This window comes from Pongo pygmaeus, chromosome 22, assembly GCF_028885625.2.
Source record: "Pongo pygmaeus isolate AG05252 chromosome 22, NHGRI_mPonPyg2-v2.0_pri, whole genome shotgun sequence".
Taxonomy (NCBI): Eukaryota; Metazoa; Chordata; class Mammalia; order Primates; family Hominidae; genus Pongo; species Pongo pygmaeus.
Genome location: NC_072395.2, coordinates 58,676,758 through 58,699,890, shown reverse-complemented (window position 1 = coordinate 58,699,890; position 23,133 = coordinate 58,676,758). Strand labels below are relative to the sequence as shown.

The following is a 23,133-nucleotide window of genomic DNA, read 5'->3' as shown; positions in this document are numbered from 1 at the left end:
CTAAAGCCACAACAATAACCTAGCACAGAGAAGAGACTGGCTGGCTCCCTGCTCCCACACCCACCCTGCTGTGGGCTCCTCTCAGCCCCGACGCCACGTGGACTGAGAGCAGCCTCGGGATGACCTGTGAGACCCCTGATGTGCCCCAACTGCACTCTCACCTCCTGCCCCGCAGCCTCCTCACTGCCCCACAGATGCACCAGGCATGTCAGACCCGAGCTTCTGCTCCAAACCCCCTTGGCCCTGCAGCCCCTCACCTCCTGCACCAAGGGGCTCACACCTGCACCTCCAGCAAGACTCGCACAGATGCCCGGTGTCTCAGGGCTGACCTGACGGCCTATTCACAAGGCACCAGGACTCCCACACCCTGCCCTTCCCTGTTTCCTCCACAGCCACTGTCACCCCCTGACATGCCACAGGATGAACTCACTGACTAGATTTATGTTTTCGATCCCCCCACAAGGATGTCAGGATTCTGGCAGTGTGCCTGGGACACCACAGGCACACTGTAAACATCTGCTGAATGAATGAAGGAACAAACAAAGTCTTTGTTCAAGTAATTTGTTAGTAAGAACTCTCCTCTTATGATATTAGTCAGGATTCCAGTCACCTGCAAGCCCAAGCACCTACGAGCACAGGCCCCAACACCCCCATGCCATCTCTCTGAGGGCCTCCCCCTGCCAACTCCCCATGCCATCTCTCTAACCAGGGCGCTGCCCTGCTGCAGCTGACATCTCTGGAAGTCAGTCGGCGGGGCCCGCAGCACTGTCTCCTCAGGATGCACTGTGCTCAGGACCTCACAGCAGCCCAGGGCTGCCATCAAGCACACCAGGAAGGCAAGACACACTGGGAGTTCCGACCAACGTCCCATCAACAAGGCAGCTCTTCTTATTGTACTAGTGTGAAGTTGGAAGACTTGGCTCAAATCCCAGTCCCACCACTGGCACCAAGATAACCTGAGTGAGTTACTTCACCTTGCCAAGCCTCGGGGAATAACAATCCCTATCTCAAAGGGGCACTGGGAGGAAGAAGGGAGTGATTCTATGGAAGTTATCAAATCAGGGTGGCTGGTTCTACTTCATCAGCATCAGCAGCCATCATGACTACATTAGTTTTCCATGCAAAACTGCAAATATACACCAAGTTCCTGCTGAAAACGTTTTGAAAATGACCTTTAATAAGCTTTAGAAAAAGAAAGACATCTTAAGGATAAATTTAAAAGGAGTCATCTCGAGGTAGTTTTACAAAACTAGAATTGGGACCACAGTGCATTGTGTGAGACAGGTGAGTGCCTCTGTGTGCTGGCCAGTGCCAGGTCCTTTTCACAGATGTCACCCACGCACCGTGTGGCTTCAGGCATTGTGGTGCCATCACGGCCACCGCACACACAGGCACTACCAGGCAGTGGGCACTGTCAGCACAAGAACAAAGGCGTGCGGTAGGCTCCAAGTGCGCTAACAACTGGCCCTCCAGCTCCTGCTGGTCTACGTGGTCAGGTTAACTGTGGAGAAAGGTTACCAGAGAGGGAGGAAACTGCCTCTTTTAAAATCTTGGTTCCACAGAAGCAAGAAGGGAAAACGCGTGTCACTCACACTACATGCTCTTGGCAGTAGTGTGACCTGAGGCAGGTTCCCCATGAGACATAAAACCAGGATCCAGAGGCTCAGCAGAGACACACGGCTTCCCTTGAGAGCAAGACTTTCAACTCTGCTGACACGGAAAGAGTCGTTTAGTCTAAAAATATCGCCTGTGACAGCATCATAAGAAGCACTACTTACACGGAACCACATGGGGAGCTTCTCTCTCGTAGACAGTCCTGTAAACAGTTGAAGGAAAAAACAATTAAAATTGGAAATCATAGGCTTTCCAAAGAGAGACAGAAATCACAATCTATCACCTTAGATACCAAATTTTATCAAACCAAAGTCATCTATTAAAAAGACATGTTCATAAATCAGTTATTGGGAAGGTCAAAGACAGTTTCCCAGAGAAAGAATTCCATAAAAAGTGATTCAATTCTAAAACGAGTCTGGAACATACACGATACTGATAAAGACTTAGAGCCCCAGGGTCCCTGAACCTTGACCCACAGTCCTCAACCTAACTGATGTCTGGGGCACAGCTGATTCTCAAATCCCTCTGAATCTATGGGGGAAGGTAAGAACACAGGGAGAGTATACGGGACGGGACAGCCCAGAACACCCACAGTCTCGGCTCCACCCTGAAGGGCCTTCACCTGGACCACAGGCCAAGGGTTCTCCCTGTGCAGACTGAATTAGCAAGTGAACACCGTGCAGAGACTCCTACAGACAGACAGCCGGCCTCTGTCCAGTGATGTCCAAAGACTACAGAAACATAAGAAAGCCTAGACCATGGTCAGCTGTGACAGAGAAAGAGTGAGACTGGGGTGACTCTCCCACTTCACTTAAAAGTCAGACAAAAGATATGAGACGAGGGTGTTCAGACATGGAGCAGCAGGCAGCACAGGACAATGATCTCCAGAAAAGGGAAGCAAATGGGATGCATCCTACAATTGCTGCAGCCTACAACCTGGGGAGAGTGCCCGGGCCACAGCACAGGAAGGGGGAACCCAGGCAAGGCCAGGGGAGTTGGAGACGGAGTTGAGAATTCAGGGAGGCAAAGGTAGAGAGGAAAGGGGAGAGATGCAACTGACATCTCTGGAAGTCGGTGGGCTGGGCTTGCAGCACTGTCTCATCAGGATGCACTGCACTCAGGACCCCACAGCACAGGAGGCAAAAGCTAGAATTAGAGGGCAGAGTACCAGAAAGGAATGCCCTGCACAGAGAAACATCCCAGAGGTCTGTGGTGGATTCTCTAGTCTCTGCCTGGACATTGATGGGCACATGTGAGTGAGTGAACTACCGGAGGTCGGGGGAAGAACCAATGAAAAGAAAAAGTACAGACAATAGCTATGGCTCACACAGATCTGGGAAGAGTTCCTACTCCCAACAACTAGACTGCAGGAGCCTTGCAGTACAGGGGACACCACACTGAGCACTCAAATGACTGCACTGGCAGCAGACTAAGCTGGGGTACTACACTAGGCAATGCTTAACAAAGTCAGCAACAAGCTGCCAAAAAATCTAAACTTTCCAAGTAACTTACATGCATTCTAAAACATAGTTCAAAATATTTTAAAAGAATACAGAGTCCAACAATATAAAGTTTACAATGTCTTTCATCCGTCCAAAACTGACGAGCCATGCAAAGAAGCACAAAAATATATCTCATAATGAGATTGGTTGATCAGTAAGATACAAACTCAGAAATTATACACACAGAGATCATTAGTACACAAAGACATTAAAACAGCTATTATATACTTCAGGAGGCAGAGGCGGGCAGATCACTTGAGGTCAGGAGTTCAAGACCAGCCTGAGCAACATGGTGAAATCCCATCTCTACTAAAAATACAAAAATTAACCAGGCATGGTGATGGGCACCTGTAATCCCAACTACTTGGGAGGCTGAAGCAGGAGAATTGCTTAAACTCAGGAAGTAGAGGCTTCAGTGAGCCAAGATCATGCCACTGCACTGCAGCCTGGGCAACAGAGCTAGACTCCGTTTGAATAAATAAATAAAATAGGCCAGGCGCAGTGGCTCATGCCTGTAATCCCAGCACTTTGGGAGGCCGAGGCGGGCGGATCATGAGGTCAGGAGATCGAGACCATCCTGGCTAACGCAGTGAAACCCCATCTGTACTAAAAATACACAAAAAAAATTAGCCAGGCATGATGGCGGGCGCCTGTAGTCCCAGCTACTTGGGAGGCTGAGGCAGGAGAATGGCGTGAACCCAGGAGGTGGAGCTTGCAGTGAGCCGAGATGGCACCACTGCACTCCAGCCTGGGCGACAGAGCGACTCCATCTCAAAAAATAAATACATAAATAAATAAAACATCTATCATAAATACATTGCATATGTAGAAGATGATACAGGAAAGCATAAAATGCTAAGGAGAGACAAGAAAAGTATTTTTAAAACATACAAATCAAGCATGCAGAGATGAAAAATACATCTGAGATTTTAAAAAATATACTGACTGGGATTAACACCATATTAGACCACAAAAGAAAAGATCAGTCAATGTATAGACAGAATAATCAGTGCAGACAGAAACTATCTAAAATAAAACACAGATAAAGATTCTCTACTCCCAAAAGACAAAAATATATGTGTAACTGGAGACCCAGAAGCAGGGGATGGGACAAGCCAAAAACATATTTTAAAAAATAATGACAAAAGGCAGGGCAGAGTGGCTCAAGCCTGTAATCCCAGCACTCTGAGAGCCCAGGAGTTTGAGACCAGCCTGGACAACACAGTGAGACTCCATCTATACAAAAACATTTTTAAAATCAGCCAGGCATGGTGGCACACACCTGTAGTCCAGCTACTCAGGAGGCTGAGGTTGGAGGATTACCTGAGCCCAGGAATTCAAGTCTATTCTAAACTGTGATTGCACCACTGCACTCCAGCCTGGGTGACAGAACAAGGCCTTGTCTCTAAAACAGACAAAAAAAATTACAAAAAGTTTTCAAAAATGGATGAAAATTTAAGCCCATACATAGATTCAGAAAGGTCAACAATCCCCAATCAGAAATAAATAAATAAATAAATAATATTAAACTAAACCAAGGCACGTCATAATCAAATTATGTAAAAAAAAAAAAAAAAAATCTTAAAGGCAGCCAGAAAAAAACAAACATTATGGCAAGAGCAGCTAAAATCTACTCATTTGCTGCTCTTGCCACAGAAAAACAAAACAAATCAAAATTGGGTACCTATGTGAGATGATGGATATGTTAATTTGCTTCACTACAGGAACCTTTTTATTATCTGTATTTTATAACATTACATTGTGTACCTTAGAGATACACAATATAATTAATTTTTTAAAATAGGAAACCATGTACAAAGAGACAAGCACAGACGGGGAGAACAGGGAACTTTTCAGAAACAGTGCAAGTCAGGAGCCAATTGAATTCTATCTCTAAAGTAATGAAAGAAAAGGCTACTAACCTGGAATACTATACATAGTAAAAATAACTTTCAAATATAAAAGTAAAAAGAAGACTTTTTCTAACAAACAAAACCTAAAATAATTCATTATCCAACATACCTGAACTACAAATAATATTAAAAGAAGTACAAAATACAAAAGGAAAATAATACCAGAAGGAAATCTGGATCTACAAAAAGAAGTGAAAACCATTGAAACAGAAAATACGTAAAATATAACAGCCTTTTGTTCTTAATTTTTTAAGATTGTTTTCAAAGATAATAGACTATGTAAAGCACAAAAAAAAAAAAGGCAATGTATTGTGGGGCTTATGACAATGTCGAAGTGAGGAGATAAGGGCATAATGTAATAGCCAGAAGTGAGAGGGTATACTTTTGTAATGTTCTTACACTATATGTGAACTGGTATGATATTACTTGCAGATGACTATGGTAGGTTAAGGAAATATACAACAAATCCTAAAGCAACCTCTGAAAACATAGAGATAAAGCTAATAAGCTGCAACCCAATGTCCTCAGGTTTTCAGGCATATACTATAAAAAAGTATCCACTTTAACTGTTGCATCTTGAGTTGTCGTTTAAGAAAAGTTCCAGGAAGAAGCCCAGTGCTGGCGAAACAAAAACGAGTTAGATCCAGAGAGACCTCAGTTGGAGATGAACTTTGGCAAACTCTCCTCATTACCGTACTAAAAACTCCTCCCAGAGAACAGCTTATTTGCCATCTTGTATACCTGTGATGTATGTAGAAGCATGACTGACAACTGTGCCTGTGCTGCCTTGACTGTACCTTCTACACACAATGATTCAGCTAACGAGCCTAAAAACGGTGTTTTCAGCGTTGTTCAGGGAGGCGCTGCTTTGGAGATTTATCCCTGGTGTCCTCCTTACTTGTTGCAATTTTAGATTCCCTTGTTAAATCCTCCTTGGTTGAGCTCATTGTACTATTGGTGGCCAAGCAATTGAACCCACCCATTGTGTGGGCAACAAAGCTAGTAAAGGTAATAAAACGGATCACAAAAAGTACTCAATCCAAAATAAGGGAGAATGAGAGGAAAGGGGACTCTAATAACAAGTGGGAAAAATAGAAATCCAACAGCAAAATGACAGATTTATACCCAACCATATCAATAATCACATTAAATATGAATGGTCTAAACATCCCAATTAAAATGTACTTTTTAAGACTTGATAAAAAAACAAGACCACGCTATAAGCTATTTGTAAGAAACCCACTTTAAATATAAACATACACAGAGGTTAAAAGAAAAAGGATGAGAAAAAATGTGCCATGTTAACTCTAATTAAAAAAAGCTGGAGTGACTATATTAATATCAGAAAAAGTAGATTTCAGGGTACATAATATTACCACAAGTAAATAAGGGCATTATGTAATAATTAAGGGGCCAGTTTATCAAGAGAAAATAATAACCCTAAATGTTCACACACCTAATAAAGAGCTTAAAAATATATAAAGCAACCCCCCAACAAATAAATAAATCCACAATAATAATGGAAGCTTTCTACGCTTCTCTTTCAATAACTGATTTTGTAAAAACCTACATAGAAGATCAGTATGGGATATAGGAGACTCAAATAACATTATCATCCAACATTATTTAACTGACATTATAGAACACTCCACACAATTATAACAGAATATGCCTTCTTTTCAAGTGGTCATGAGATATTGTCAAAGGTAATATTCTGAAAATTTTTTTTAATTTCAATAAAACTTTAAAGGAATAAAAAAAAATGTTTCCTGACCACAATGGAATTAAATTAGAAATCAATTAAATTAGAAATCAGGAACAAAAAAGTATTTGGGAAATCTTCCAAATACTTGGAAAATAAACAGCACATGTCTAAATAACATATGGGTAAAAGAAAAAACACAATGGAAATTAGAAAGCATTTTGACCTGAATAAAAATGAAAACACTACATATCAAAATATGTGGGAGGCAGTAAAAGCAGTACCAAGAGGGAAATCAATAGCACTAAATGATTATATTAGGGAAATAAAAGGTCTCAAATCCATTACCTAAGCTTACTAAAACAGAGCAAAGCAAGCAGAAGAAAGGAAATAAAGAATAAAAATCTATAAGCTGAAAAGCCATTTTAAAAATACTTGCTTCAGGAGACTAAAGTGGGAAGATCACTTGAAGCCAGGAGTTTGAGGCCAGCCTGGGCAACATAGCAAGACCTACTCTCTACAAAAAAAATTTTTTTTACATTAGCTAGGCATGGTAGATGGTGGAACATCCCTGTAATCCTAGCTACCTGAGAGGCAGAGGCAGGAAGATCACTTGACCAAGAAGTTCAAGGTTACAGAGCAAGCGTCTGTCTCTAAAAATATATAAATAGAAGTAAAAAATACAGAAAATTAATAAAACCAAAAGTTGGTTCTTTAACAAGGCAAATAATATTGATAAACATCTAGTTGCACTGACCAAGAAAAAAGGTAGAAGGCCCAAATTACCAATATCAAGAACAAGAAATAGAACATTAAAGACACAAAAGATATTATAAAGACAATTAGGTCAAACCACAATGTGATACCACTTCACACCAGAATGGCTATAATCAAAAAAGTCTAACGGAAGTGTTGGTGAGGACCTGGAGAAACAGGCAACCTCATACATCGCTGGTAGAAATGAAAAATGGTGCTGGTGGAAATGAAAAATGGTGCTGCTAGGGTGGAAAACAGTCTGGCAGTTCCTCAAAAAGTTAAACATAGAATCACCATAGGACAGCAACTCCCCTCCTAGGTACAGACCCAAAAGAATTAAAAATACAGATTCAAGTAGATACTTGTTCATAACAGTGCTATTCACAATAGCCAACACAGGGAAACAACCCAAATGTCCATCAGCAAATGAATGGATAAACACGTTTGGTATAGCCATCAATGGAGTATTCTGCAGACATCAAAAGGAATGAAGTACAGCACATGTTACAGATGAACCTCCAAACGGGGCTACGTGAAAGAACCCAGACGTAAAAGGTTATACATTGCATTATTTCTTCAGATGAAATATCGAGAACAGGCAAGTCCACAGAGACAAAACGCAGGTTAGTGGTTTCCAGGGCATAAGGAAAGGGGGGACCAGGAGTGATTACTTAATGGGTGGGAGGTATTCCTTCATAGTAACAAAAAAGTTTTGAAAAAGTTTTGAAAAAGTCTTGAAACTGGGTACTGGTTGTACAACATTCTGAATGCATCAAATTGTACACTTGAATTTGGTGTACTTTAATTGCATTTAAGTGCACTTTAATTGCATTTTAAGTGAATTTCACCTCAATAAATAAATAAATACAATAACTGGATGCTATGAACTACTGCATGTCAGTAAATCTGCCAACTTAGATGGAGCAAGTTCTTACAAGAATCAAATAATCAAAACTCACTTAAGGAGAATTAAATAATCCTATATACATACCAAAGAAACTGCATTCAAGATAAAACCTTCCCACAAAGAAAAGAGCTGACCGAGATGACTTTGCAGGTGAATTCTATAAAATAAAATATCCAAGGAAGAAATAATATCAATTTCTTACTAACTCATCTAGAAAACTGAAGATGAGAGAATACTTCCCAATTCATTCTATAAGGTAAGCATTAACATGATACAAAATCAGAAAAAGACACATAAGAAAATACATCAATATTCCTCAGAAATATAGATGCCAAAATTCTTAAATTTTAGCATATAAAAATCCAACAATATAAAATAAATACATGCAGATAAAGTGGGTTTTAACCCAGAAATGCAACTGGCTTACTATTGTTTTTTAAAGCAATCAATGTAATTCACCATATAAACAAAAAAGAAACACCATATGATCATCTCAATAGATATAGAGAAAACACTTGACAAAATTCAGTATTAACTCATGACAAAAATCCTCAGCAACCTGGGAATTTAAGGACTCTTTCTGAACCTGATAAAGGACCTCCAGTTGAAACATACAGCTAACAGTATACACAAGGGTGAAAACTGAATGCTTACCCCCTAAATTCAGGAACAAAGTTAGACTATCCCCTCCAAGCCCTTCCTTTAACAAGATACCAACCTCCACAAGTTGATCTGTCAATTCAGTGCAACCCCAACCAAAATCTGAACTAATCTAATTCTAGAATTTGTATGAAAATACCGAGGAAATAAACCAGCCAAAGAACTTTGAAATAGAGAACAAAATGGGAGGGCTTATACTGCCCGATTTCAAGATTTATTATAAAGCTAGTTATAAAGATAAATAAATTGACCCATGGAATAGAGTACAGTCCAGGAATAGTCTGCACACAGTATTAACCATGTTTTTCCTTTTCTGTATCTGATGCTTTGACACCCAGGGCCTTGCTGACCTGGAGGGACTGCCCTCCCAGCGTTAGCCAATTCCTAGAAACAGCAAACAACCCACCCTAGAGTGCATCTTTCAAATACAAACCCACCAGTCCAGAGCCCACACCCCAACCACCTCCTCTCACATGGGTCCACTCCCCACCTGCCCCAATCACCCAAGGCCAGGCACCAGACAACTAGGGACAGACCCTACACCCAAGGGCCTGCTGAAATGATTCAAAGTGCCACTCCTAAGCCTGCTCCCCCTGCCTCACCCATTCCTCCCGTGGAGACCATAGTGAGGCTTTCCCTGCCCACATTGTCCCCTTGCTCTCTCTGCCTCTTGACCTACCCGGTGCTTCCCATGTGGCCCTGCCTGGCACAAACACCTTCTTCCTTCATGACGGCCATTTCTATGTCTCATGTCTTAGCACACGGGATTAAAACAAATCCCCGATATCCCGAAAACACACACATATGAACACGAGATTTTGACAAAGTTTCCCAGGCAACTTAATGAGGAACAGATCATCTTTTCAAGAAATGGTGCTGGAACAACTGGACATTATATTTGTAAAAAACAAGAAAAATAAGAACCTTGACATTTTCTTTGCATCCAATATAGAATTAATTAAAAATGGATCATAGACTTAAAAGTAATAGTCAAAACTATAAAGCTTATAGAAGAATGAATAAGAGAAAATCTTAAAGACCTTCAATTTAACAAAGAATTCTTAAGCATGATACAAAAGGCATGAACTACAAAAGAAAAAACTGATGTTGGAGGTTACCAAATTTTAAAACTTTTCATCTTCAAGTCACTGTTATAAAAATGAAAAATCAGGCTACAGACTGAGAGAAAATATTTGCAAAACACATACCCCATAAAAGACTGTATCCAGAATATATACAGAAAAAATTCTCAAAGCTCAATAAGAAAATAAACAACCCAGTTTTTAAAATGAGCAAAATATTTGATCAGGTACTTCAAAGAAAATATACAATGGCAAATAAGCACATGAAAAGACGATCTGGCCAGGAAAGCAGAACGCATGCTTTCCAGACCAGCCAGGCCAGCCATGGGAGCCACACGCAGGTCACTGTCCTCCACATCCTGAATGCCGTGGTGGAAGACACTGGTGGGAGACACAAACATCAGGAAAGGTCGGCACTGTCTGCGACACAGGGACAGATGGACAGGCCTGGCTGGATCATGGGCCTGTAACCCACTGACAGGGGAAAGCAGGGATGGGGCATGTAAGCAGGGCAGGTCAGGACGCTGCCAACGCTCCTTGAGCACACAGAGGTCTGGGGCATGAGCACCCAGGATGGAGTGAAGCAAGCCCCACCTGGAGTTCCAACCACACCAGTCTCTTCTGGGCTCCAGCCACAGGCCCCTGGGTGTTGGGCCTGGACCTCTGCTCCTCTCCCCTAGATGAGCCCACCCAGTCCATAGCCATGCTCTCTTTCTCTACTGATAATTTCCTAAATTAATCTCCTTGCCCCTGCTCTCCCCCATGAACTCCCATATCCACTGCCTACCTGGCCAAGCCACTTGGACGTCTATTACCTGAAGTCCAAGACCAAATCCTTAACCCCTCCTACCTTGGACCTGACCCTCCCCACATCATCCCGCCTGAGCTGCTCAGGCCCCTCGGAGTCAGGTCTGAGTCCTCCTTCCAGTCCCATTGGCAGCCTCGGCACGCACCACATCTCACATCTCAGCAGGCCTAACCACACTGCCTGGGCACCTGCGGCCTCCGTACCAAACCTGCACCCCAGTGCCTTCCCCACAGCCAGGGTGAGCCTCTACAGTGGGGCCTGGGGCCATGCTGTCCACTGCCCTGAGGGTGACACCTGACCTCCTAGCGGGGGCCTGCTCTCCTGACCTCATCTCCTGCACTGGCTTCCTCACCCTAGCTGCCCCCCACCCTTTCCTTTCCTCCATCAGGTCTTTGCCCCATGCAGGCCTCCTGCCTAGACACATGCCTCGCTCCCCCCTGCCACCCAGTTCCAGCACCTCCTCCTCGGAAAGTCCTCCCTTGCCCACCCTCCAGGCAGCCCCTCAGCCTCTCCTGCTCAGCCTCCCTGCTCAGCCTCCCTGCTCAGCCACTCCTGCTCAGCCTCCCTGCTCAGCCTCCCTGCTCAGCCTCTCCTGCTCAGCCACTCCTGCTCAGCCTCCCTGCTCAGCCTCTCCTGCTCAGCCACTCCCGCTCAGCCACTCCCGCTCAGACTCCCTGCTCAGCCACTCCCGCTCAGACTCCCTGCTCAGCCACTCCCGCTCAGACTCCCTGCTCAGCCACTCCCGCTCAGACTCCCTGCCCAGCCTCCCTGCTCAGACTCCCTGCCCAGCCTCCCTGCTCAGCCACTCCTGCTCAGCCTCCCTGCTCAGCCACTCCTGCTCAGCCTCTCCTGCTCAGCCACTCCTGCTCAGCCTCTCCTGCTCAGCCTCCCTGCTCAGCCTCTCCTGCTCAGCCTCCCTGCTCAGCCTCTCCTGCTCAGCCACTCCTGCTCAGACTCCCTGCTCAGCCACTCCTGCTCAGACTCCCTGCTCAGCCACTCCTGCTCAGCCACTCCTGTTCAGCCACTCCTGCTCAGCCACTCCTGTTCAGCCACTCCTGCTCAGCCACTCCTGTTCAGCCACTCCTGCTCAGCCACTCCTGTTCAGCCACTCCTGCTCAGCCACTCCTGTTCAGCCACTCCTGCTCAGCCTCCCTGCTCAGCCACTCCTGCTCAGCCTCCCTGCTCAGCCACTCCTGCTCAGCCTCCCTGCTCAGCCACTCCTGCTCTGCCACTCCTGCTCAGCCACTCCTGCTCTGCCACTCCTGCTCAGCCACTCCTGCTCTGCCTCCCTGCTCAGCCACTCCTGCTCTGCCTCCCTGCTCAGCCACTCCTGCTCTGCCTCCCTGCTCAGCCACTCCTGCTCTGCCTCCCTGCTCAGCCTCCCTGCTCAGCCACTCCTGCTCAGCCACTCCTGCTCAGCCACTCCTCCTCAGCCACTCCTGCTCAGCCACTCCTCCTCAGCCTCCCTGCTCAGCCACTCCTCCTCAGCCTCCCTGCTCAGCCTCCCTGCTCAGCCACTCCTGCTCAGCCTCCCTGCTCAGCCTCCCTGCTCAGCCACTCCTGCTCAGCCTCCCTGCTCAGCCACTCCTGCTCAGCCTCCCTGCTCAGCCTCCCTGCTCAGCCACTCCTGCTCAGCCTCCCTGCTCAGCCACTCCTGCTCAGCCTCCCTGCTCAGCCACTCCTGCTCAGCCTCCCTGCTCAGCCACTCCTGCTCAGCCTCCCTGCTCAGCCTCCCTGCTCAGCCACTCCTGCTCAGCCTCCCTGCTCAGCCTTCCTGCTCAGCCACTCCTGCTCAGCCTCCCTGCTCAGCCTTCCTGCTCAGCCACTCCTGCTCAGCCTCCCTGCTCAGCCACTCCTGCTCAGCCTCCCTGCTCAGCCACTCCTGCTCAGCCTCCCTGCTCAGCCTCCCTGCTCTCTGTCTAGCATGTGCCTGCTGTGTTTGTAAGTCACTTTCTTTGGTTGTGGGCCCTCCCTCCATCCACCAGAAATAAGCCCCATGGTGGTAAGAACCCTGCCTGTGTGTCCCCTGCCACTCCGAGACTGGGAAGAGCACTGTGGAGGCAGGCCCCCAGCAGAGGCTTAATGGAAAGAGGACAGGCAGGCACTGCCCCCACAGTCTTCTCCCTAAGTGGCAGGGCCTGAAGGAGAATGGGTCATTAAGGACAAGCTTGCTGCGAGGCCCAGGGCATCTGTGCCTCCACATCTGTGGGCATTCTTCCTTTTCTAAAAATCACAGAATGAAGTAAGATTTATTGGACAAGGGAAAGGGAAAACCCTGTACCTACCACAGGATACTTGTAATTCAATTAATCAGAAAAAAAGCCACCATCAGAAACAATCTGCTCAGAGGTCATCTGCTCAGAGTTCAGGGCACTTCCCAAGCGCAGGCAGCAGGTGGAAGCTACCACAAGACCACGCCCGGCCGACGCACCGCAGCCCAGGGCCCAGGCTCTGGCATTGCCACTGGTTTGCAAACACATCCTAGCATCGCAGGGGAAATCACACAGCCACGACAGAATTTCTTCATTAGAAAGATATTTTTAGAACACAGCCAGTAATAAGGCAAAAAAACCCCAAGCAAAATGTTACACCTTCTGCAGATTTAACCATGATACCAACTGCCATATTTAATGGCTCGAAACAGTTTATTTGAGCTATTATCTGTAACTTTCATCATTTAAGTTATAGAGGAAGTTCATGGAATACTGTAGTATCCCAATGACAGCATCTCCTGAGACTCAGTGCCTCCCTCACAGAGAGGCCGTCCTGTCCTCCTGCCACCCACTTTCTCAGACCACAGCAGCCTCCCAGCCCAACAGCCTGAAAACAACAGCCGACAGAGTGCCACTCCAGCTGAGGGGGAGCGGGGTTAGAGAGTGCCACTCCAGCTGAGGGGGGCGGGTTAGAGAGTGCCACTCCAGCTGAGGGGGGCGGGTTAGAGAGTGCCACTCCAGCTGAGGGGGGCGGGTTAGAGAGTGCCACTCCAGCTGAGGGGGGCGGGTTACAGAGTGCCACTCCAGCTGAGGGGGGCGGGTTACAGAGTGCCACTCCAGCTGAGGGGGGGCGGGGTTACAGAGTGCCACTCCAGCTGAGGGGGGGGCGGGGTTACAGAGTGCCACTCCAGCTGAGGGGGGCGGGGTTACAGAGTGCCACTCCAGCTGAGGGGGGGGCAGGGTTACAGAGTGCCACTCCAGCTGAGGGGGGCTGGTTACAGAGTGCCACTCCAGCTGAGGGGGGCGGGTTAGAGAGTGCCACTCCAGCTGAGGGGGGCTGGTTACAGAGTGCCACTCCAGCTGAGGGGGGCGGGTTAGAGAGTGCCACTCCAGCTGAGGGGGGCGGGTTAGAGAGTGCCACTCCAGCTGAGGGGGGGGCGGGTTGCAGAGTGCCACTCCAGCTGAGGGGGGCGGGTTCTCTTTCAGATCCCACTGAGGCACCCACCCTTGCTGTTCCCCATCACTGCCCACAAATCTACACGTCTCACGCCGCTTCTCATTCTCACACTTACGGTGACACCGCTAACACCTCACATCAGTTTTAACGTTCGTGTTACAGAGCAGCCTGGCCCGCCACCATGAAGGCAGCGAGATTCCCAGCTGTCCCCACCTCGCCTGGCAGGGGCAGGGCTGGGACTCCTTCCAACATGCAGTGTTGGCTTCTGGGGCTGCCCCATTGGGAGAGGATGAGCAAGCAGAGAGCAGAAAGCAGCAGGGAGTGCAGGCAGCCCCCATGCACTCCCTGTGGAGTGTTTTAGCCCACCACTTCCAAAGACTGCATTCTCATAACTCGGGGTAACATTGGGAGGGGGCGGGGTGGGTCACAGCTGGACACCCCTGGAAATGCAGCTCCTAGGAATTTGCTCATAGGTTCCATTTTTGCTAAATGTGTTAATAGGAGCTCAGACTTCAACAGATCTCAATAAAGGAAGATGAGCAAATGCTATGTTTTTACCTAAAACCTAAATAGGCCACAGGAAGGATCTGACTTCAGGAGGGGGACAGCCTTGACTCTGAATTTCTCCAGATTTGGGGGAGAGAGTGTCTCATTAACTTACCCCCTCCAGGTGAGTGAATTGTGAGTTTTACAGCGCCAACAAGAAGCAGGATGTGGGGGAGCTAGAGTTTAAAACAGCTTATGCTGGAGGAGGACGGGTAAGGAAGATTCAACTTAATTCCTATCACAGAATCCACCAGTAATCACCATTTCTATTATAAATAATTACCTCTCTCGGTGATGGTCTCAGCGGAAAAAGAAGGAAGCAGTCAGCACGTGAACTTCTTTACTCCCCCACCTCAAAAGTGGCATGGCCATGACATGACTGACAAGGCCAGGGAATGCAGATCCCACAGACCCTGAGCTCGACCCCGGGCCTGGCATCCAACCTACGTGTTGTGCGGGCTGTGCTCCCTTGCTGGGACAGCAGCCCCTTCCCTCCTTCCAGACACTTGACAGCAAGTTTCCTCCATTTAAACATTCAGCATCTGCCCACAGTGTGTATTTTTTATTTCACTTTCCTATTTAAGATAGATCATACTTCAGGTATGTGTGAATATAGATACATATACCCATGTTTCAATCTTATAAAATTACATTGATGGGCTTTACTCACTATCAACTTGTAATGATTTACGAAATGATTTTTGTTTCAATGTCACTTAGTACATGAACTTATTAAAATTTTAAAATTCACTATTTTTACTTAACTCTTTTCTGAATGGGTCACTCTCATTATCAGAACTAGACATAGGAAGTTTGTCGGGCCTCTCACCAGGGTAGTGAAGTTGCCTAAAATATATCTGCTAGACTCTCTAGACAACTGCCCATATGATCACCAATCCCTGATGGAGAATTAGTTCTGCAGAGCCCTGCCCCAGAGCCTCCCTCGAGAGCAGCCCGCCAGGCCACAGACGGCAGGCCATGTGCTCAGAGCCACTCTCTAGGACGCCTGTGTGTCCCCTGGTTGCCAAACACATGCCAGCTCTCTGTGCAGAAAGCTGGAAAGAACAGAAAAGTGCAAAAAATATCTGTAAAAGCACCTGCACTTCCCAGATAGAAACAATGATAACAGTAGAGTGTATTTTCTTCTTCTAGTACTTTCTCATTATTACATTTACCTATATACATTTTTTTTTTGAGATGGAGTCTTGCTGGGTCGTCCAGGCTGGAGTGCAGTGGTGTGCTATCGGCTCACTGCAACCTCCACCTCCCGGGTTCAAGTGATTCTCCTGCCTCAGCCTCCCGAGCAGCTGGGACTACAGGTGAACGCCATCTCGCCCGGCTAATTCTTTTTTTTTTTTTAATATTTTCAGTAGAGACGATGTTTCACCGTGTTAGCCAGGATGATCTCCATCTCCTGACCTCATGATCCACCCCCCTTGGCCTCCCAAAGTGCTGGGATTACAGACGTGAGCCATGCGCCTGGCTACATTTACCTATATACATTTTTAAAACAAAAATGAGATCACATTCTTGCTAAGAAAATGTAGTAAATCTGTATCTGTAGTATTTGTAGAAAATATTTATAACAGCTTGTTTTTAGCCGTTGAACAATATTTGTTAATAGTCAAAGAAATTTGTCTATGAAAATCTCTATTATTTAAGATTATATGGATTGCTTTTATGCTTAGAAAAATACTTCTGCATTTCAAAGATCAGGTTAATATTCACATAATTATTCTCCAACAATAAAAATATATATTATTTATTCTATGAGTATAAAAGTGATACACATTCATTTAAGAAAACTTTAAAAATTCAGAAATGTGTGAAAACAAATAGCAGAGTGACCTCAACTATGAGAGACAGACACTTGAAGCCTTTGGTTGCGCCTCTACACACGCACATGCACACATACGCACACAAACGCACGCACACACACATGCACACACACGCACACACACGCACACACATCTACACATGCGCACACATCCACACACGCGCACACATCCACACACGCGCACACATCCACACACGCGCACACACACGCACGCACTCACGCACACGCACGCACGCACGCACACACGCACACATCCACACACGCACACACGCACACACATGCACACACATGCACACACACGCACACACATGCACACACACGCACACACACGCACACGCGTACACACATCCACTACATTTTATGCCACATAGGCCATTTTACAGACAGTACTGACTTAGGTGCCAGTATACTGGGTACATTTTTTTCATGTTATGGATCATTCCTATAAACGCTAATTGCTTTCTAATATCTCATTGTGTTGTGAAGCACAATAACTGATTTACTAAATCCTTTATTACTGGGTATTTGGGTTGCTTCCAATTGTTAATTATTTAAATTGCTGCTGTAGTGAACATACTCTGTACATAAATTTAGTGCTTATCCGATTATCTCCTGAAGATAAAGCCATAAGAACAGAATTTTCAGCCAAAGTGCATAAATATTTTTAGAGCTTCTCATACACTTGAACAAAGAGCCCCCAGAAGCTTGCTTCCCTACAGTAGTCCTCTGAGACACACAAAGTGACTTCAGTTTCTGTGATTTCTTGCCAAACTTCTATCTTATCAACCTTCTCAAAACACATGCAGATGAGATCGTCAAAGAACAATGCACATACATTTGCTTCATCAACAGTAAGACTCAGTCCCCTCCCTGTCTATGGACCTCTGTGAAATTCGACAAGAAAGTGACGAAGTGGACCAAATGGAGCACATGCAGCATGAAAAGAAAGTGGTACCAGTAGCTTCTGGCCAAAGCTCAACAAATTTAAGCAAATACATTTAGATAAGAAATTCTGGTGTCTTTAATATTAGAATAACTTTTAAATGAACCTAATAATAAGTCATTTAATAATAATTAAATTGGGGTCAGGAGCTGTGGAAATCATCATGAACTCGAGGCCACAAAAGGTTTATTTCCAATTCTCTCACCAAAAGTGGTCTCCTCAAATACTCACGGTCAGCCCTGCAGCCAAGAGTTGTTTTTTTGTTTTTTTTTGAGATGGAGTCTCACTCCGTCGCCTAGGCTGGAGTGCAGTGTCGCGATCTTGGCTCACTGTAACCTCCACCTCCTGGGTTCAAGCGATTCTTATGCCTCAGCCTCCCGAGTAGCTGGGACTACAGGCGCCCGCCACTATGCCTGGCTAATTTTTGTATTTTTAGTAGAGATGGGGTTTCACCACATTGGCCAGGCTGGTCTCAAACTCCTGGCCTCAAGTGATCCTACTGCCTTGGCCTCCCAAAGTGCTGGGATTACAGGCATGAGCCACTGCACCTGGCCTCAAATACAACTTTCTACACACGCAAAAATTTTTGGCCAAGTAGCTGCTTCTGCAACTTGAGGCAAGAAAAAATCAGAGTGCCTAACACACAGTGTTCTGACCAGAAAGCAAGGTACCTTCAAACATCTGGGGCAGCACAGGGCAGCACAAAGTGGCAGCTGAAAGGGCCCCCACACCCAGCCAAGCTATGGCCATCCTGGCATTGGAGAGAATAAGTAATATTCTTATTTAAGTTTGAAGCAGGAGCTCAGGTTGAAGTCAAGGTCCAAATCATCTTAGAACATGCAACCAAGTCACCTGTCCTAGACTAACTGGTCTAAAACATGAAGCCTGCACCCTCCTGGTCAGTGTGCAAGTGCTGAGCTGCTGGACGTTATCCACCAGAGAGGTAAGAGAAGCATCCGTCAAAACCATTGCAACCCTACAAGGGTAAAGGTACAGAGGTGATGGAGAATTAAACTACAGTGCAGGTGTTTTCAAAACTCCAAATGTAGTAATAAATTTTACAATCATTGTATTTCTGAATACTTTTACTGCTAAGGCATTTAAAAGAATAATTTACTCACACTGCTTAAATTGTTTTCAAAAATTGATTCGTATTTTTTTTATTACTTTTTTATTATACTCAAGTTCTGAGATATATGTGCAGAACATGCAGGTTTGATAGACTGGATAAAGAAAATGTGGCACATATATACCATGGAATACTATGCAGCCATAAAAAAGAATGAGTTCATGTCCTTTGCAGGGACATGGATGAAGCTGGAAACCATCATTCTCAGCAAACTAACACAGGAACAGAAAACCAAACACCACATGTTCTCACTCATAAGTGGGAGTTGAACAATGAGAACATATAGGCACAGGGAGGGGAACACCACACACTGGGGCCTGTCAGGGGGTCGGGGGTAAGGGGAGGGATAGCATTAGGAGAAATACCTGATGTAGATGACAAGTTGATGGGTGCAGCAAACCACCATGGCACATGTATACCTATGTAACAAACCTGCATGTTCTGCACCTGTATCCCAGAACTCGAGTATAATATTTTTAACATACTGAGCCCTAAATAAACTACAAGCAGCAGTGAGTATTCCTCTTTAGGCACAAAGGACTGGTGGATGTTAAAGACCTTTGCAATTGTCCTGCTGGCTTATCTCTGGCGAGTCATCTGGAGGTGCCTTCTCTACTTGTCCCTCAGTCCAGAACAGGTTTCCACTTCCTCTTACTGACCCTGGAATTTGGTGGGTAATGATTTTGCCTATAGAGGTTCAAAAATCTGGCAATCTTTTAGTTTCCAGATTTGGTGTTCATGACTTAGTATGTGTATTAGTCCATTCTCACACTATGAAGAAATACCTGAGACTGGGTAATTTATAAAGAAAAGAGGTTTAATTGACTCACAGTTCCACATTGCTGGGGAGGCCTCAGGAAACTTACAATCACGGCAGAAGGCAAAGGAGAAGCAGGCACCTTCTTAACAGGGTGGCAGGATGGAGAAGTGCCAGATGCTTATAAAACCATCAGGTCTCATGAGACTCACTCACTATCACAAGAACAGCATGGGAAAAATCACCCCCATGATCCAGTTACCTCCACCTGGTCCCGTCCTTGACATGTGTGGATTTTGGGTAATGGGGATTACAATTCAAGATGAGATCTGAGTGAGGACACAAAGCCCAACCATGTCAGTATGTCTTGGAGAAGACACACTAAAAACCCTCTGCACACATTTCCTGCCACCAGGTATGGCTTGTTCTCACTTCTCGGTTCCTCAGTTGTCTTCTTTTAACTCTCTCAGTGATGGCTCCTCTAGCCTCCCTGAGAACATTTGCTGTTCTGTCCTTCATCCCCAAGAGCGGCCCCAAGTCACTCGCATCCACTGAGAAGCCCCTTCCCAACTGCCTCAGCCCTAATTCTGAGGTAAAGCCAACCTTGTTGCAGGGTGAGGATTACGAACGGTCAGCCAGACACAGCTGAGCTAATCACACAACATGGCTTGTTCCCTGAATTCAGCCAGGCCAGGGTTAACCCAAGACGGAACTTTCCCACACACTGACCTCCCGTCCCATTAGCTGGACTCTAGATTTGCTGCTTGGCCCTGCTTAGCACAAGTCCCACACAGTTTCCACTCCTTTATTTTACAGAGCATCTTGATATCAGATGAATAGGCAGCTCTGCACTGCTGTTCTTTTCCAAACTGTTGGCCAGTCTTATGCTTTTATTCCTTTGTGACATTTAGAAGCCATTCATCAATTTTCATAAAATATCCTGTGGCAATCACATTCATTTTTTGAAAAGTGTTCATTATAAAACATAGGACACAGATGGTATCCATGAGAATGGCAGAGTAATAACCACTAACAGCTTACCTCTCCATAAAAGCAATGAGAACACTGGCAAAATTGTCACAATTAACTTTTTAAGAGCGCTGGAAATTCATCAAAGGCTTGCAGCAATCCAAGGATCACTGATTCAAGAAAAACAACTGGACCTTGGTAAGAACAGTGAGCTTTGTGGCATTTTAACTTACCCTACTTCCATCCCCTTCCCCCGAGCTGCATCCGAGCCTTGAAAACCAAGAGCCCAGCAATCAATGAGAACCAGCAGCCTGGCTGGCATGGAAGCGGCAGAACAGGACAGGAGTCTTTCGAAGCTGTAAACGCCTACCTTTAAAAAAGAGGCAAGATCTCAATTCGATAACCTAAACTTCCATCTTAAGAAACTAGTAAAATAAGAGAAAACTAAACCCCAAGTAAGCAGAAGGAAGGAAACAACAAATACTATGGCAACAAGAAATTAAACACAGAATAGAAAACAAAATCAAAAGTTAGTTAGTTTCTTGAAAAGATCAAAAAAATGAACAAATCTTCACCTAGACTAGCAAAAAAAAAAAAAAAGGAAAGAAGACTCAAATTATTAAAATTAGGAATGAAAGAGGAGACATCACTACCAACCTTGCAGAAATAAAAAGGATTATAAGAAAATACTATAAACAATTTTATATCAACAAAAAACCTAGATGAACAAATTCCTAGAAACACACAGAAACTACAGAAACTGACTCTAGATAAAAGAGAAATCTGAACAAACCTAAAACAAGTGAAGAGGTTTAGTAACCAAAAAACTTCCCACAAGGAAAAGTCCAGGATCAGATGGCATTACTACTGTATTCTGCCAAACATTTAAGTAAGAATTAACAACAACCCCTCACAAACTCTTTCAAAATTACAGACAAGAAAAGGATACTTCCCAACTCATTTTTTGAGGCCAGTATTAGCCCAATACCAACCCAAACAAAGACATCAAGAGAAAACCAATGTCTCTTATGAATACACATGTAAAACATCACAACAAAAATATTAGCAAACCAAATCTAACAATATATAAAAAAGATTACACACTATAATCAAGTGGGGTTTATCCCCAAAATGCAAAGTTGGCTTAATATCCAAAAATCAATCAATGCAATACATCATACTAATGGAATAAAGGACAAAAACTACATGATCATCTCAGTAGACACAGAAAAAGCATTTGACAAATTTCAATATATCTAATGATAAAAACACTCAAAAAAACTAGGAATAAAAGGAAGCTTTATTAACTTAATAATGGATATCTATGAAAAACTCACAGCTAACATCATGAACAATAGTAAAAGATTGAAAGCTTTTCCCCTAAGATGAGAAACAGGACAAGGATGCCTGCCCTTGCCAGTACAATCAATGCCGTACTGGAGGTTTTAGCCAGGACAATTAGGCAAGAAAAAGAAATACAGGGCATCCAGACTGAAAAGGAAAAATACAAATATCTCTATTTGGAGATGACATGATATTGTATATAGAAAATACTAAGAAATCCACTAAAAAACTAGTATAATAAAGTTCAACAAGGTGGCAGGGATCAATATACAAAAAGTAATTGTATTTCTGTACACTAGCAATGAACAATCCAAAAATAAAATTTAAAAAAAATCCATTCATAATAGCAGCAAAAATAATAAAAAATTAGGAATAGATTTAATTTTTAAAAATGCAAGACTTATACACCAAAAACTACAAGAAAGGGAAAGGAATTAAACAAAACCTAAATAAATAGAAAAACATCCTACATTCAATGTAAGATTATTAAGATGGCAATATGTCCTAAACTAATCTACAAATTCAATGCAATCTCTATAAAAATCCCAGCCGACTTTCTGACAGAAATTGACAAGCTGATTCTAAAATTCATATGAAAACTCAAGGGACTCAGAATAGCCAAAACAATCTTAAAAAGGGAAAACAAAGTCAGAGGACTCAAATTTCCCAATCTGAAAACTTACTACAAAGCTACAGCACTCAATACATTGTTATATGGGCATGTTCTGGACTGAACTGTATCCCCACAAAACCCATGTGTTGAAGACCTAATCCCCCAAATCACTATATTTAAACATAGAGACTTTAAAGAGGTATTAATAATTAGGATTAAATGAGATCATAAGGGTGGGGCCCTAATCCAAAAGAACTAGTGTCCTTACAAGAAGAGGACTGGTATCCTTATAGCAAAAGAACAGTGAAGACACAGCAAGATGTCATCTCCAAACCAAGGAGAGAGTCCCCAGAAGAAACCAAAGCTGCCAACACTTTGATTTTAGACTTCTGGCTTCTAGAACTATGAGAAAATACATTTCTGCTGTTTAAACCATTTAGTGTAGTATGTTGTTATGGCAGCCCTAGCAGACTAATTCAGGGTATAATGATGTAGATATAGATATATTCTCTCTCCCTCCCCATATAGAGATATGGAAATCAACAAATTAACCCTTACATTTATAGTCAACTGGTTTTGACTAAGACTGCCAAGACAATTCAATGGAGAAACACTATTCATTTGAATAACTGTCCCAGTGTGCTGGGACAATTGAATATCC

The 23,133-nt window shown here is 44.4% G+C and overlaps 1 protein-coding gene across 41 annotated transcripts in view; it reads right to left on the bottom strand.

Annotated features, from left to right (window-relative positions):
- PCBP3 (poly(rC) binding protein 3) overlaps positions 1-23,133 on the bottom strand; it is a 300,088-nt gene that overhangs the window by 204,309 nt on the left and 72,646 nt on the right. For 33 of the 41 annotated variants that reach the window (XM_054468333.2, XM_054468336.2, XM_063659845.1 and 30 more), the window contains one exon: positions 1,779-1,816. The exons of the other annotated variants lie outside the window; for them this stretch is intronic. The gene's annotated coding sequence lies outside the window, so the exon portion shown is untranslated. The remainder of the gene's footprint in view (positions 1-1,778; positions 1,817-23,133) is intronic. 41 annotated transcript variants of the gene reach the window in all.